Below are 15,579 nucleotides of genomic sequence, written 5' to 3'. Positions count from 1 at the left end.
TGGGTGATTAGAGAAGTGCATAGCCAATACTTTGGTGATTGCATTAGTGTAGGGGTAGTGCCTTGGTGATCTGAGAAATCCATAGAAAATACGCGGGTGAATGCAGAAGTAGAGCCTGGGTGATTAGAGCACTGCAAAGGTAGTGCCTTGGTGATTTTATAAGTATATGGCAAGTGTCTGAGGTATTGAAGAAGTGCATGGGTAATGTTTAGGTGATTGCATGAGTGCAACAGTAAGGTTTGATGATTGCATGAGTACAGGGATAATGTCTGGGTGGTTGCATGAGTGTAGCGGTAGTGCCTAGGTGATTGAAGGAGTACCTAAGTAGCTCCTGGGTGATTTTATAAGTACATGTGTACTGCCTGAGTGACTGAAGGAGTGCATGTGTAATGACTAGGTGATTGCATGATGCAGGATTGATGTCTGGGTAATTGAAGACATGCATGAAAAATGTCTAGGTGATTGCATGAGTGGAAGAGTAATGTCTGGCTGGTTGTATGAGTGTAGTTGTAGTACCTGGGCGATTGCAGAAATGCATAAGTCGTGCCTGGGTGATTGAAGGAGTGCAAGAATAGTGCGTGGGTGATTCGAGGAGTGCAGGAGTGGTACCTGGGTGACTGAATGAAGGAATGGATAGTGCCTGGGTAATTGGACGAGTGCAAGGGTAGTGACTGGGTGACTGAATGAGTGTATGGCTGATTGGACGAGTGCATGGGTAATGCCTAGGTGCATTGAGGAGTGGATCAGTAGTGCCGGTGTGATTGGATGATTTTATAAGTGCATGGGTACTGCCTTAGTGATTGAAAGACTGCATGGGTAATGCCTAAGTGATTGCATGAGTGCAGGGGTAATGCGTGGGTAATTGGTGAAGTGCATGAGTAATGTCTGGCTGATTGTATGAGTGCAGGCGTAATGTCTGGGTGGTTGCATGACTGTAGTGGTAGTGCCTGGGTGATTGGAGGAGTGCATAAGTAGTGGCTGAGTGATTTTGAAAGTGCATGGGTACTGATTGGATGATTGGAAGAGTGCATGGATAGTGCCTGGATGATTGCAGCAGTGCAAGAGTAGTGCCTGGGTTATTCCATGAGTGCATAGCTAGTGCCTGGGTAAATGCATGAGCACAAGAGTAATGTCTGGGTGGTTGCATGATTGTAGTGGTAGTTCCTGGGTGATTGCAGGATTGCACAAGTAGTGCCTGGGTGATTGCAGGAGTACAAGGGTAGTGCCTGGGGATTTGAGCAGTGTATAGTTAATGCATTGGTGATTCCATGAGTGCATGGGCAATCTCTGGGGGATTAGAGAAGTACATAGGCCTGGGTAATTGCATGAGTGTAGGTGTAATGTCTAGCTGATTGCATGAGTGTAGAGGGAGTGCCTGGGTGATTTTATAAGTGCATGGGTACTGCCTGAGTGATTGAAGGACTGCATGGGTAATAACTAGGTGATTGCATGAGTGCAGGGGTAATGTGTAGGTAATGTCTGGCTGATTGCATGAGTGCAGGAGTAATATCTGGGTGGTTGCATGACTGTAGTGCATGCGTGATTGGAAAAGTGCATAAGTAGTGCCAGGGTGATTGGAAAAGTGCATATGTAATGCCAGGGTGATTTTTAAGTGCATGGGTACTGGCTGGATAATTGGAGGAGTACATGGGTAGGGCCTGGATGATTGCAGCAGTGCAAGAGTAGTGCTTGGGTTATTCTATGAGTGCATAGCTAGTGCCTGGGTGGTTGCATGAGTGTAGTGGTAGTTACTGGGTGATTGCAGGAGTGCATACATAGTGCATTGTGGATTCCATGAGTGCAGGAGCAATGGCTGGGGATTAGAGAAATGCATAGGTAATACCTGGGTAATTGCTTGAGTGTACGGGTGATGTCTAGCTGATTGCATGAGTGTAGGGTTAGTGCCTGGATGATTGGAGGAATGCATAGGTAGTGCCTGGGTGATTTTATAAGTGCAAGGGTACTGGGTGATTGGAGGAGCACAGGGTTAGTGCCTGTGGATTAGAGAAGTGCACAGGTAGTCCCTGGGTGATTTTATAAGTGCATGTGTACTGCCTGGGAAATTAAAGGCTGGCATGTTTAATGACTAGCTAATTGCATGAGTGCAGGAGTAATTCCTGGGTAATTGGAGTAGTGCATGAGTAATGTCTAGGTGATTGCATGAGTGCAGGGGAAATGTCCAGGTCGTTGCATGAGTGTAGTGGTAGTGCCTGGATGATTGGAGAGGTGTATAGGTAGGTTCTTGGTGATTTTTTAAGTGCATGGTACTGGCTGAGTGATTAGAGGAATGCATAGATACTGCCTTGGTGATTGAAAGAGTACAAGAGTAGTGTATAGGTGATTGCATGAGTGCAGGGATAATGTCTGGGGGATTGGAGACGTGTATAGGTAATACCTGAGTGATTGCAAAAGTGTACAGGTAATGTCTAGCTGATTGCATACAGGTAGGACCTGGATAATTGGAGGAGTACATAGGTAGTGTCTGGGTGATATTATAAGTGTATGGGTACTGGCTAGGTGATTGGAGAAGTGCATGGATCGTGTCTGGAAGAGTATGGGAATAGTGCCTTACTGTATAGAGTGTGCAAGGGTTGTGTTTGAAAAAAAATGAGCGCTGTAAAAGTGACTGTAAACATTAGTTCAGATTATCATGCTTATTACATTATTTCATCTTACCTTTTTTTTACCAAAGAAGATACAAAACTTAGTGGAACAATTTTACAGTAGTTTTGTTGTAAACTGAATTTAAAATCTTTTCAAACTTTATCCTCACCTTCTCTAAAAAGGAAGAAAAACTGTTATTGCATATAATATTATAGTTTTAAGAACACAACATAATTTGAAAATTTCATAACATATTCAGTTTCCCTTTTTTGCTGTTCTCAGATTCTACTGAATTTCACCATACACAGTGATTTCAATGTAGATCATCATACAACAGCGGGAAAAAACAATCAATGAAATTGTAAAAAGAAACAAACCTGTGTTGAAAATATTTAAAAGTGTAACTGTCTGTTTACCTATCTACAGTTTCTAAATTACATTCTTCAACTACATTAAATCTTTTATTTCCCTCAAGTACATTTTGTAAAATATACACTCTCATTTACATCTAGTATAGTATTAAGATCAAATATATAAACTACTTTTTTCAAACAGAATTTTGCAAATGCAATAAGAATTGGCACAAGCAATAACCCAAACAGTAATTTTTCACATCTTCCCAATAGGCTGAATAATGTTTTCAAATCCATTTGCATTGAAAATATCCAAAATAAACTCGTTAGTGTGTGTTCACATCTTTCCAATAGGCCGAATGATGTTTTCAAAACTTTGCCATCAAAAATATCAGATATGAATTTGGAAATTCGTAATGCATCTAACATTTGAATTCCAAATGGGCATCATTGCAATGTGTCCATCCTTTATTGCACATTAAATACACACTATAGTGTCCAGATGTTGTAGTAGGTCTATCATGGAAAATAATAGCCACTGCTTTAAAAATTCTTCCTGAAATTGATACTTGACTTGCCACTACATTATTAATTTTGGTTTCCAATTTTCTTCCATCTCCTCTCCAACGTTGGAGCATTAAAATGACATATTGTCCAAATCTTTCGATAAATAATGTTGACAACATTTCTGATTTACAATGAGAACATTTCATATCTTGATTAGCTGTTTTTACTAACTTGTTAAAAGACACTGATTTGCAATCTGGTATTGTCAAATATATGAATCGTTCAGTGTCTATTTCAGTGGTAAAAGAAAATGAACACTTTACATTTATGATCCCATCTGTAACTTAGTCCAAACAAATTTTCAGTTTCTATTCCTTCAGCTTCCAATATTTCAAGCATAAGCATAAGAAATTCTAGTGCATCTTGTTGTACATTCAATGTAAATTTCAATGATCCAGTACATATATCTAATAGATGCCAAATGCCAGAAGCAGTATGGATTTTAGTTCTATCAGGTACCAACTTTTGAAAAATATAATGTAGTAAAGAACAGAATCTTTATCTCGATTTTCCATAATTTCATGATGAAGACCCTCTAGATAAAACACAACATTCACAATTACATTAGCATAGCAGTTGATACCTGAACTATTTTCTAACTGGTATCCTACAATATCATCAACTGTGTCCATTTTTATTTTCTTTGCACTTTCATCATTCTCTTGAATTGTTTTCTTTTTTTGACTCTCAGTGGAATATTTGTCATTGTTCCGTTATGGACACACTACAGGTTTCTCATATACAGGATATTCACCTAAGTTCAGAGCATAAAGTCTTCTTAACCGATTGCAATCTCTTACACAATTTACATCAGCACTAATCTTTTTCTCATCAAAATCAATCAAATACAAACCAGATAATGTTTTTACTTGAGACAATGCAACGTATGCCATGCCTTCTTTAAACACTGTACTTCCAATATTCACAAAAGCACTGTCTACACTTAAACCTTGAGATTTATGAATGGTTACAGCATATGCTAAAGAAAGAAAAAATTGTTTTCTACGAATATACAAATATTTTGCAAGCAAAAAACAAACATTACAAAGTCCAATCTGTTTCACCTCTTCAATCTGATCAAATTTAATTTTCAAAAATTAAATTCCAACTTTTCCCATTGCTCCACTTACTAAACCTTCTTCTACATTCAAATTGCGCCGTAAAAGTACCAGAAAATTCACACATACATGCAAAGTCTTTTTCTAAACCTGTAGTCTTAGACACCGACTTTTCCAAAGAATCCAATTTTGACTGTAATTTCTCTGAGAGAAGAATAGTAACTCCTTCGTGTTCCATTTTATCGATAGGTTCCATTTTCAGTATTGGTTGTTTTTCCAATTTTAAAAGCTCTTGATTGAATGTAGAACACTCTTGTAGTTTAGGCATCAGTCAAACTAAAGACTTCTTTTCTCTTATTTTTTTGTATACTATTTCAGGTGCTATGTTTTCATTTGGAAACAAGTTCATTAAAAGCCGACTTTGTAAAGCTTCTTTTCCATGTTTTGTTAAAACACCAATTCTTTCATCTTGATGTCATCTTGAAGAATGTTTCCATAATGTTCATCACTTGCTTGTCGCATATTCTTAATACGTTCTTTATATTCAAAATAAGACCAAATGTTGACATTTCCAATACTTCCCAAAGATTTCTTAGTGTCTTCATAGAGAAGTGTTTAAAAAGAGGTTGTCCTTTTACAGGAGTAAGATGTTGTAGGTCGCCAAATAGAATTAAATGTTTTCCTCCAAATAGAACATCATAATCTGTTTTTAAAATCTGTTGCATTCTTAAATGTACAAAGGCAAGCATTATGTTTGACACCATGTTCACCTCATCAATGATTAGAAGTTTCATTTTCTTGAGTACTCTTGAAACTTCATACAGAGCTTCTCCAGATAGCTTGTGATATTCCAACGTATTTTCATGTTCAACTGGTAGCATCAGTAATCAATGTAATGTAATCCCTTTAATGTTGTGTGCTGCTAACCTAGTTGGAGCAGTTACAATAAATATATTCAGTGGTTTGTGTAGATAACTGGTCAAAACTTTAATTAAGAAACTTTTTATTGTTCCAGCTTGCCCTCTTTTGTACATTCGAATAGGTTTAAATGATGTGCGTTGGCATTCTTTTTTCATGCAATAAACCATGCTGTATCGGTTGTGTCACTTGCTGATATATTTCTTTTTGTTCAATGTTTAGTTTTTAGTCTAAGTTTCCCAACCCAATAATATCCTGTAGTGCTTGTTGCATTGCCGTTTCTACTTCATTCATGGCTATTGCTGCTTCATTTTCAAGAATCGGTTGTCCTTGTGGATCTTGACTTAGTGGAGCAGAACTTCGACTACCTTGAGAACTGTCTCCAGCTATTTCAGCTGCAATAGTAGTTTCTTGTTCAATCTCTTCATTGAACATTTGTAGATAAGTTGGAAAAATTGTGCATTCAATACTATCTTTACATGCATTAAAAGAATCTTCATAGCAGTCAAAATCTCCAAGAAAATCCATTTCACTACGCCAAGGCTTGAAAAGTTACAGAAGTGCTAAATAGAAAAATGTCCTTTTATCTGGAGTTTCACAGCTTAGTTTCCTTTGGTTAATAAGATTTCCTTTGGCATGTTTTTCTAAACATCCATCACATCCAATGACTGCATATTTTTCGTCATTTATATTTTCTGTAACATTTCTCTTAAAACTGTAATGTTGCAGTACTTCATAGAGACCTATGTTTTCCAGATGAGGACTCCTTTGGGATAGTACGTATCCAATATATTAGTTTTAACAATATCTGCACTTTCTGGTTCATTCAATGCTAAGTATTCAATTTCTTGTAGAGATTTCAATACTCTTTTTTTTTAAAATTCTTTTATTGTCAGCACAAAGTGAAAACCAGGCAAAGACAATGCAAATATACCAACGATATCTATATATAAATATATACAGAATGGCAAAAAACACAAAATTAAAGAAATACACAGTGCTAAACAGAAGATTCATACCATTTTGAAAGAAATCTCCTTCACAGGAAATTTAAATAAAGGTGCCCCAAATTTTCTCAAATTTAAGCAAAGACCTGGTACCCCTAATTCGGGCTATTCCCGCTTCCATGATATGAATTTCATTGACCAAAGACCACCACTGCATAATATGTGGCGGCTGTGATGATATCCATGCCCGAGCTATCGTAAGTTTAGCGCAGGATAGCAGAATAGTAATTAAAGCCTGTTGCAGTAAGGTAATACTATGTGTATCTAGAGCTGTAAGTAGTGATGGCCGTACCAATTTTAATTTCAGAGCTTTATCCAAATTAAGCTAAAAGTCGTTCAATAAGGGCAGGAAAATAACATGTCTTCTATACTAACGTCCACAGTACCGCATTTAGGGCACTTGGTACGATCAGTATATAGTACATTTGAAGACCATTTGAGAATCACTTCCGGGGTATAGTATAGCAAACAGGAGGTTTTAAATTGTTGCAATCGTAGGCTGGCAGATTGAACCAAATTATTAATTTTTGAGAGGGAATAAGCAATCTGATCTGGATAGATCGTCACTCCTAATTTAGAGCTCCACTTCTCTGCTAATTTGGAGCAGTCCTGTTTTACATAAGAAATTAAGCAGCTATAGCCGGTGCTTATTACTGATTTGGTTCTAGATGAATAGAGGCACTCCCAAATATCGGAGTCTGAAATCGTTAGAACTTTCATACGACGTATCAAAAAGCCATGTAACTGAATATATTTAAACCTCAAAGACTCCGTAAGATGGTACAAATTTTTTAATGTCTCGAAGTTTAAAAATCCATTAGTACCATACAATTCCACCAAGGTTACAATACCATGGGTTGCCCACACACTAGCCCGGCTATCATTAAATATCCCCGGAAGTCCTGGGTTATCCCAGAGTCGTAATTTTGAATGAAAAAAAGAGGTCTTACAGAAAAACAAAATACCGAACCAGATCTTGGCAGTGTCTCGAGCTGTCTTAAATTGAACTCTTTTGTAAAAATTTGGGTCATTCAATCTAAACAAAAACATTCTTGCATCTGAGTTGAGAATAATGGTATGAAAAAACAAGTTTTTTAAATCAGGATTAAGCAAGGAACGGAGGCCTCCAAAAAAAGTAGCCCAGAAGTCGAGTTTAAAGTCTGGGAAGTTAAGTCCTCCCATATCAATAGATCCTTTTAGTGAGGATAAGCTTTTACGTGCTTTCCGATAGCCCCAAATGAAGCTGCTAAAAATTCCATCGGGCTTTTTTAAAAAAAATGTTATTAAGTGCCAATGGAATAGAGCGAAAAAAATATAGAAATTTCGGAAGAATTTTCATCTTAATTAAATTTATTCTACTTATGATATTTAATGGTAGTTTATGCCATTTTTTTAGAAGCAGTTTGGTTGACTTGATAAGCACATCATAATTGATGGGAATTATGTCACAGATTTTAGATGAAATTTTCACCCCTAAGTAGTTAGCAGCCCTAAAGATCCCCGTAGTTATCCCCGGAGGTTTATAATTGACCACTATCTGGGTTTTATTCACTTTTAATTTATAGCCGGAGATATTGCCAAATTTTTCCGCTTCAACCATAATGCTCCTCTAGTGCTGTTGTGACATTGGGAGAGTATATTGCAATGTCATCCGCATATGCGGTAATTTTCAGGCAGTGGGGTCCTGAGCAGAATGGGGTTATCCTAGGCTGAGCCAGGAGTGCCAAAATAAATGGCTCCATAGACAAGGCAAAGATCAGGGGTGACAGCGGGCACCCCTGCCGAGTGCCCCGTGCGATTGAGAAGGCAGAGGATAACATACCTGAATAGCTAATTTTAGCCGTAGGCTGATCATATAAAGCCCGAATCCAGCTGACCACTTTACCCCTAAAACCAATGAAAGACAGCACCGACCAGAGATAGTCCCACCCCACTCGGTCAAAAGCCTTTTCGGCATCTAGTAAAATCGTACCGAGTGGGGAGGCTCCTGTCTCTGCTATGTCGAAGGCTGTAATAGCTGTATTAATGTGGGTCGTAGTGTCCCTGCCCAAGACGAATCAGTCTTGTTGTTCACTAACAATTTGAGGGATAATCGGGGCAAGTCTATTTGCCAGAACCTTGGCAAAAGCTTTCACATCTGAGTTAATCAAAGAAATTGGCCTGTACGACCCACATTCTTTAGCTGGCTTGTCCTTTTTTAGGAAGAAAATTATTTTGATTGTATTCCAAGAATTTGGGGCCTTCCCGGTTACCCCAATGTATTGTGTTACTAGAAGAAAAACAGGAATTATTTCCTCAATGCAAATTTTATATAGTTCCACCGGGATTGAGTCTTCCCCTGAAGCTTTCCCCATAGGTAAAGATAAAATAGCCTGCCTTAGTTCCAACTAGGTAATATCATCCGACAGATGTACTAAACCGGGTAGGTTAAATGTTTCCTTAAAATTATTTTCCAAGTAATCTGTAATGTCAGATGTAGGGGGTTAGTTCTCCGGGGTATAGAGGGTGCTATAATACTCTGTGAATTGAGTCAAAATCTGCACAGGTAGGTTATAAATAATTTGGTTCGAACCTTTTATACATTTATTAAGGGTGTGAGCTCTATCATCCGCCACTTTGTAAGCCAGTAACTTGCCAATTTTGTCCCCTCCTTCATAATACTGAATTTTAGGGCCAGATGTAGGTCGCCAATTACCGGTCGGTAACGGCCGATTTCGGCCGTTACTGACCGGTAATTGGTTTTTGAGATGTAGGGGGCCCGAATTGTACCGAATCTGTAAATTCACAGATTCAGTACATTTACAGATTCGGTAAAATACAGACTCAGTATATTTACCGAATCAGTAATTCCAGATGTAGGTGGAGCTGAAAATAGTGCCACAGGCCCTTAAGAATTCGTTACTTACCATGAAATACTATCTCATGGTAAATAACGAATTTCTGTGTACATGCACATCTGTGCATGTACACCTGTGCCATGTGGCACACATACATGCCCTAAGGGCATGTATGTGTGTCACATTGCACACAATCCAGAATCAGGGGTGCAACAGGGTGTCAAAGTGACACCCTGTCCCCCTTGTAAATTCGGTAATTTTACCAAATCTGTATTTACCGATTCGGTAATTGACATTGATTCCTAAGGGCCTCAAGGCCCATAGGAAACAATGGCAATTACCGAATCGGTAAATACCGATTCGGTAATTACCGAATCTTACCGATTCGGTAATTGATTCAGTAAATATACCTACATCCCGATTGCCAGTTCTTAAATACCGAATCGGTATGATTCGGTATTTAAGACTCGGTAATCGGGGTTTACCTACATCTGGCCCTTAGTCTTGTTCATTTTGGCGCAGCTTTTTTCAATAAAAGTTGTTTTAATATTAGATTTTAATGATCCAAGTTTTAGCTCTATTTCTACAATGTTGGTGGGGCGCAAACGAAGCGCCTCAACCAATAAAGTTTCATATCCCATAATATCTGCTATTAATTTATTTTTAGCCTTACGACGTTCAGAATTCTGTCTATAAATATATTGTTGTGCATGGCCTCTAATGCTGGCCTTACAAGTGTCCCAAACACAAATATGAGAGGCCGTGTGGAGATTTATTTTAATAAATTCACACAGATGCACCTTAAGCTGAGAAATATAAGCTGTAGCAGTCAATAAATAACCGGGGAAGGAAAACAATCTTGGAGCAGTATGACCCTCAGAGTAGCTATATGTGAATAGAATAGGGTTATGATCCGAAGACACCAGAGGGCAAATTTCCACAAAGCTATTCTGAATTATTTGATCCGTTGCCCATGCCATGTCAATACGCGAACAAAGTTTATGAGGGGATGAATAGAACGTATAACCAGGTATGTCGGGATAGAGACAACGCCATACATCTTTAACACTATGTATCCGGCTGAGATCTAGAATAGCAGCCCTGACTTTGTGCATACGCTGAAAAGTACCCAGTCTTGTTGTATCCTGCTGGTAATCCATAATGCAATTAAAATCCCCCATCACAATAAGTTCCCCCTCCAAACCCAATAGTTCCAAATTCAGTTCATCAAAAACAAAAGCTTCATCTGTGTTAGAACCATAAATTCCACAGAGTACATATTTATGATTACCGATACAAACTTGCGCAATCACCCATCGGCACAATTTATCAGTACCAGTTTTAATCGTTTAAATTCTGGACTCCCCTAAGAGAAATCTGTTGAGAAGAGCAGACTACAACCTCATAGCCCAGCTGGTTAAGTAACTTTCTATCCTTATAAGAGATATGTGTTTGGGATAGGAAAATTAGCTGAGGGTTATATAGCCTTAGTTCTTCAGAAATGAGTCTTCTTTTATTCTTACTATTTAGGCCGGCTACGTTCCACGCTAAGCATTTTAATATATGCATTTTAATTGATATTTTAAACCAGTTTCACCATACAGTGTATTATTAAGCAAAATAAATATTTTAAAAAACAGCGGTGTCTTCCTTTCTAATTGAAGCCTTTATCACAAAGTGCTGGCTTTTTAAATATTTAACCCCTCCCCAAATGATCACCCCTCGAAGAACCTGGGCCCGCCCCCCCTCTCCCTCAACCCAGAACAAGAGGGAGCCCCCTCCGTAGCTGCTGCCGTTGTATGGGCAGCTCAGAGCTAAGCAGCACCGGGGCTACCAGATCACCCAGTTTTTTTTTTTTTTTTTTTGTTTTTAGTATTTTTTAGTATTTAGTACAAAAAAAAGAAGAAGAAAGGAAAAAGAGGCATTTTAGTTGTCCCCCCGAGAACTGAGAAAGTTAAAGAGGAAAAAAATATATTAATCGCTCAAACTTTAGCTCAAAGTTTAGCTCATCTTAGATAGCATGTTCTCCGCCTCCTTCTCATCCGAGAAGTGGCTCCCTTAATGACTTTGAGACGGGCAGGCTCCTGCAAAAACGCTTGTCCCCCAAAAACTTTGAAAGGGTCTATACATTTTTTTAATCTCCACCTCCTATCCATAGTAGGCTTGCTCAAATCTGAGCGAAAAATAGAGACATACTTTCAAACTTGATAGGAGAGTTGGGGCGTGCTTTTAAAGCTACTGCCTGCCTCAAGAGAAAATTCCCAAAATAAATAATAAAGGGCCTAGGGTATTTGCTATTCCTATTCTTCTGAAATGGGGGAGACGATGAGCTCTCTGAACCTGAGAGTCCCAATCCCAGTCAGCTAAATCAGGCAGAGCTTTATTTAGTAATTTCACCGCTTATGCCCATGCATATGACCCCTCAGCACCCTCCGGAATACCAAAGAGTCTCAGATTTGATCGGCGTTGGCGGTTCTCTAAGTCCTCGACTTTCAGCTGTAGAGCGAGTATCTGGCTTTCGTAATTATTCAGAGAAGACTCAGTGTGATCTGAGCTTTCTTCAATACCAACAACTCTCTGCTGGAGGTCCTCGATTTCCCGTGACATCCCGCCTAGCTTGGAGGTCATTTCTGTCAATGAGTTCTGGAGCTTGGTGTTGTCCCCCCGTAGTTGTAGAAAATGCTCCTGCGCCTCAGCATGATGGCTAGTTAGAGTGTGTAAAATAACCTCAAAAGGAGATAGTTCTGGGCCCCGTTTCTTAAAGCCACCTGCGAGGTGTTATAAGGAGAGTCCGGGTTATCAGCAGGCATACATGTTGGTAAGCCGGGACTATGGCCGGATGGTTCAAGCCTCACAAGGGAGGTTTCCAGTACAGAGCTAGATGCCAAACATGTAGGGCTGGGGAGCGAATCAGAATCTACATTCAGAGCTGGAGCTGGGGGAGATGATAGGGGCCGGCACAGCTTTTCTGTGATTCGTCAGCAGGTATGGTGGAGCCTGACAATCGAAGGGTCATGTTCTTCACTAGTCCCTTAGCCTGGATCCATTTCCTCAGAGGACTTTTGTCCAAATTGAGATTTTTTTTCATGGTTGGAGCAGTGTTGATTAAGGATAAACCTTCTGCTGGTGCTCTTCTCCCTTTCTTACTTTTGGACTTTTTTTGGGTTTAGCTTTGCCCCTTCGATCCGCCATAAATTTGGCGGTATCTATAGAGGCTCTAGCCCTTGTCCCATGCTCCTCTCCCTCCTCTGTCTCTTCATATTCAAAGTCCTCAGAAGAGCAGCCTACTTCACCTTCGCCTTCACCATCACCATCTCGATCCTCAGCCCCCACTACAGAAGGTAACACAGTCACAGTTATTGAACTAGCATTGTTTTCCCCAGTGAAAGATTCTGGGAGGTTAGCTGTATCCAATTCCAGTTCCCTGAGCTCTTTACAAGTAGTTATCTCCTTGCCTTTGGCTGAAGGTGTATGAGTCTCTTGAGGAACAGGGTCAAGACCTGCTCCTAGCACTGTAGTTTCTAATCGAACCGGCATGCTGACAGAATCGATTTTGTCACAAAGTGGAGTTATATTGGTCCCCTCTTTTCCCTTTTCCAAATCTATGGGAACCCTCCGATTTCCTTCTAAGATAGGGTCCAAGTTAGTATTTGCTTCGCTTTTAGTCTTAGATAGTACTGCACTAGAAAAAAAGTGCCGTCAATAATCAATACTGGAGGGCGTAGTACCTGTTTGTTTGTTGGCTCCAGCTGGTGATTTGACTGTGGTAACCAACGGAAGTACAGATGTCGCCATCGTAGCTCTCACTGTTGCAGTTGTAGCCGCAGTTGTGACCCGTGCCGGCGATGTTGCTGCTTGATCAATTACCACTATTTTAGTAGCTCAGTGGACCTGGGCAAGTTTTTTGGAACCATCCCTTCTGCTTTCGGCAAATTCAGTAGGTTCTTCTCCTCTCTAACTTTAGCGGTCCGAGGTGCTCGTCCACGTCCAAACCGCAGCCCCGTCCAACCGTATACAGATCCCCGGTTTAGGCGAGCCAGGCGCAGGGTGGATTGCTGCACCAATCGGCGGATCAGCCAGAGCTAAAGCATTCAGCGCCTTCCAACGAGACTGTTCCTGAGCAGTAAAACAGTAAGACGGCCACACCGCAAGGGAATACCGGCTGCTTCTCACAAGCAGATTTCTGCGTCCGCCACTGAAAACATGCCGGCTGCCTGTGAGTACCCTCTTGGTTCCGGTGTAGAAAAAGCAAAGTAGAGTTTAGGCAGTATTAACCCTGAGGGATAAGGTCAGCGAAGCATGGGACCGCTTTCAGGTTTGCGCGACCCCAAAAAGCATCAAAACGGGTAGATCAGCGGGAGCCCCGGCGGCAGCTGTGCTCTAGGGCGTCCTCACTCCGCCATCTTGGACCACCGTAGAGATTTCAATACTCGATTTCATGTTGCCGCAAGACCTATACTTACCCAAGTGATTCCTCTTGACTTTGAATATAAACTTGCAGAGGTCAACAGATCGGAACATTCGTAGGATCCAATCTCTTGCTGGCAAAGCATCTTCAAGCTAAAAGCTGTACAATTTGTTACAAAGAGTCTGCTCTTGCGAAAGTTCATTCCACATTTCTTTTAACCCCGTCTTTTCAGATTTGGTTATATATGACATAACATAGCAAGCAACAGCAATCAAATTATCTGCAACATACTGGATAGCCATGTTTGCATTCCACATTGCTAAAGTCAGTGGATTGTAGTCATTAATATACTTTGAACCTCCAAACTTTAAATCTTCAGTTCTTTTTATGTTGTAAGTATTCTTCAGAGTGTCTTTCAAGTTATAGTATGCCTTACTGCTGACATGAAACTATTGACTCTTCCGTTTCCAATTACTGGAGATGGGAATCCAAATCAACATTTTGCATAACATTTTCCTTTTGACGCGTATTTTCGTGGACAATATTTTGCACATTGATGACTTTGAAGCCATAAAACCTGATGTCTTAAGCTGTTTTCTCCCCTTTTTTTTGAATGACACAGGTAACATAGTCTTCAATGAAAGACAAAACAGTTCCATCAGAATTGGTTCCAAATGTAGGTGCATTCTTGATCCATAATAGCATGTGTATACGAGGAGCACCTCTGGCTTGGTACTCCTTTCTCCAAAAGAAATCAATACATTCTCCAAGAGGTGGATTATGTTTATTGCAGATAAAATACATCATAGCTTGAAACCTAGTATTAAAATATCTGCAAACATTTACAGGATCGAAGGAACACAGTTCTCCAGCTGTCTTCAATTCAATGTTTTTTACTTTTGAATTTGCTTGTCGTAGAAATTCAAGTAAATCGTCCCATGCGTATTCACACAGCCAAGCGTAACAAACCACGTAGGGGTTCCTAAGTTTCTTAACATACATTTAAGTTCTCCATGATGACGATACCAATACTCATTAATACCACGTTGACACGCCCTCATATTAATTAACTGAGATTCTTAATGATCTTCTCTTTGTTGAACTTTGTCCAAAAATTCCTTTGCATAAATATGTGTAAGATGTACTCCTGTTTTTAATATGTGGTTGACTGCATATGAAAGCCCAGACAAGTCACTATCAAACAGAAGATGAAATAAATATGGAATACAATGTCAAAATCTTGGATCTTCTGAGTACAATCTTGTGATAAGATATTCTGAAGCTGGAGTCTGTACTAGCCGTTCATCATATCATCCACCTTTTCCAGTGGGGGACGAGCTGTGGAAAACAATGAGCTTCTAAACATTTTTCCCACACACTCCTGGGAGTTCCCTTCGCTTTCGTCATTTGTAATAATTCAATTGTGTTTCCTATCACTTCTTTTGAATGTGGAGGATATATACTGTAATGTTCATACATTTCTTCACTCCCGGAGTTGTCCACATTTCCAAGTGTCCATTTGAAATTTCTCTTTTATCTTCTAAAGATATTTATTGTTCTTCCACATGTACATGTTTATGATAAAAATTGTTTTGTAGAAGATACAATGTAGCCTTTTGAAGTTTGGTGACATCTACTAACTCTTGCCATATTTTCCAACTCTTTGTTGGTACACCATTAACTAGAATAACTGCAGGTTTCCATTACTCTCTCTACACCAACAGTTTCAATATTTTTCTTGAAATCTAAAGATAAATGCACAACTGTTGGAGGCAGCTTACCTGTTTTATGCTCCATACGAACTATAGCCTGAAACGGGCGCACAGA

Source organism: Lissotriton vulgaris, chromosome 5, assembly GCF_964263255.1.
Source record: "Lissotriton vulgaris chromosome 5, aLisVul1.2, whole genome shotgun sequence".
NCBI classification, from domain to species: Eukaryota; Metazoa; Chordata; class Amphibia; order Caudata; family Salamandridae; genus Lissotriton; species Lissotriton vulgaris.
This window is presented reverse-complemented; position numbering follows the sequence as displayed.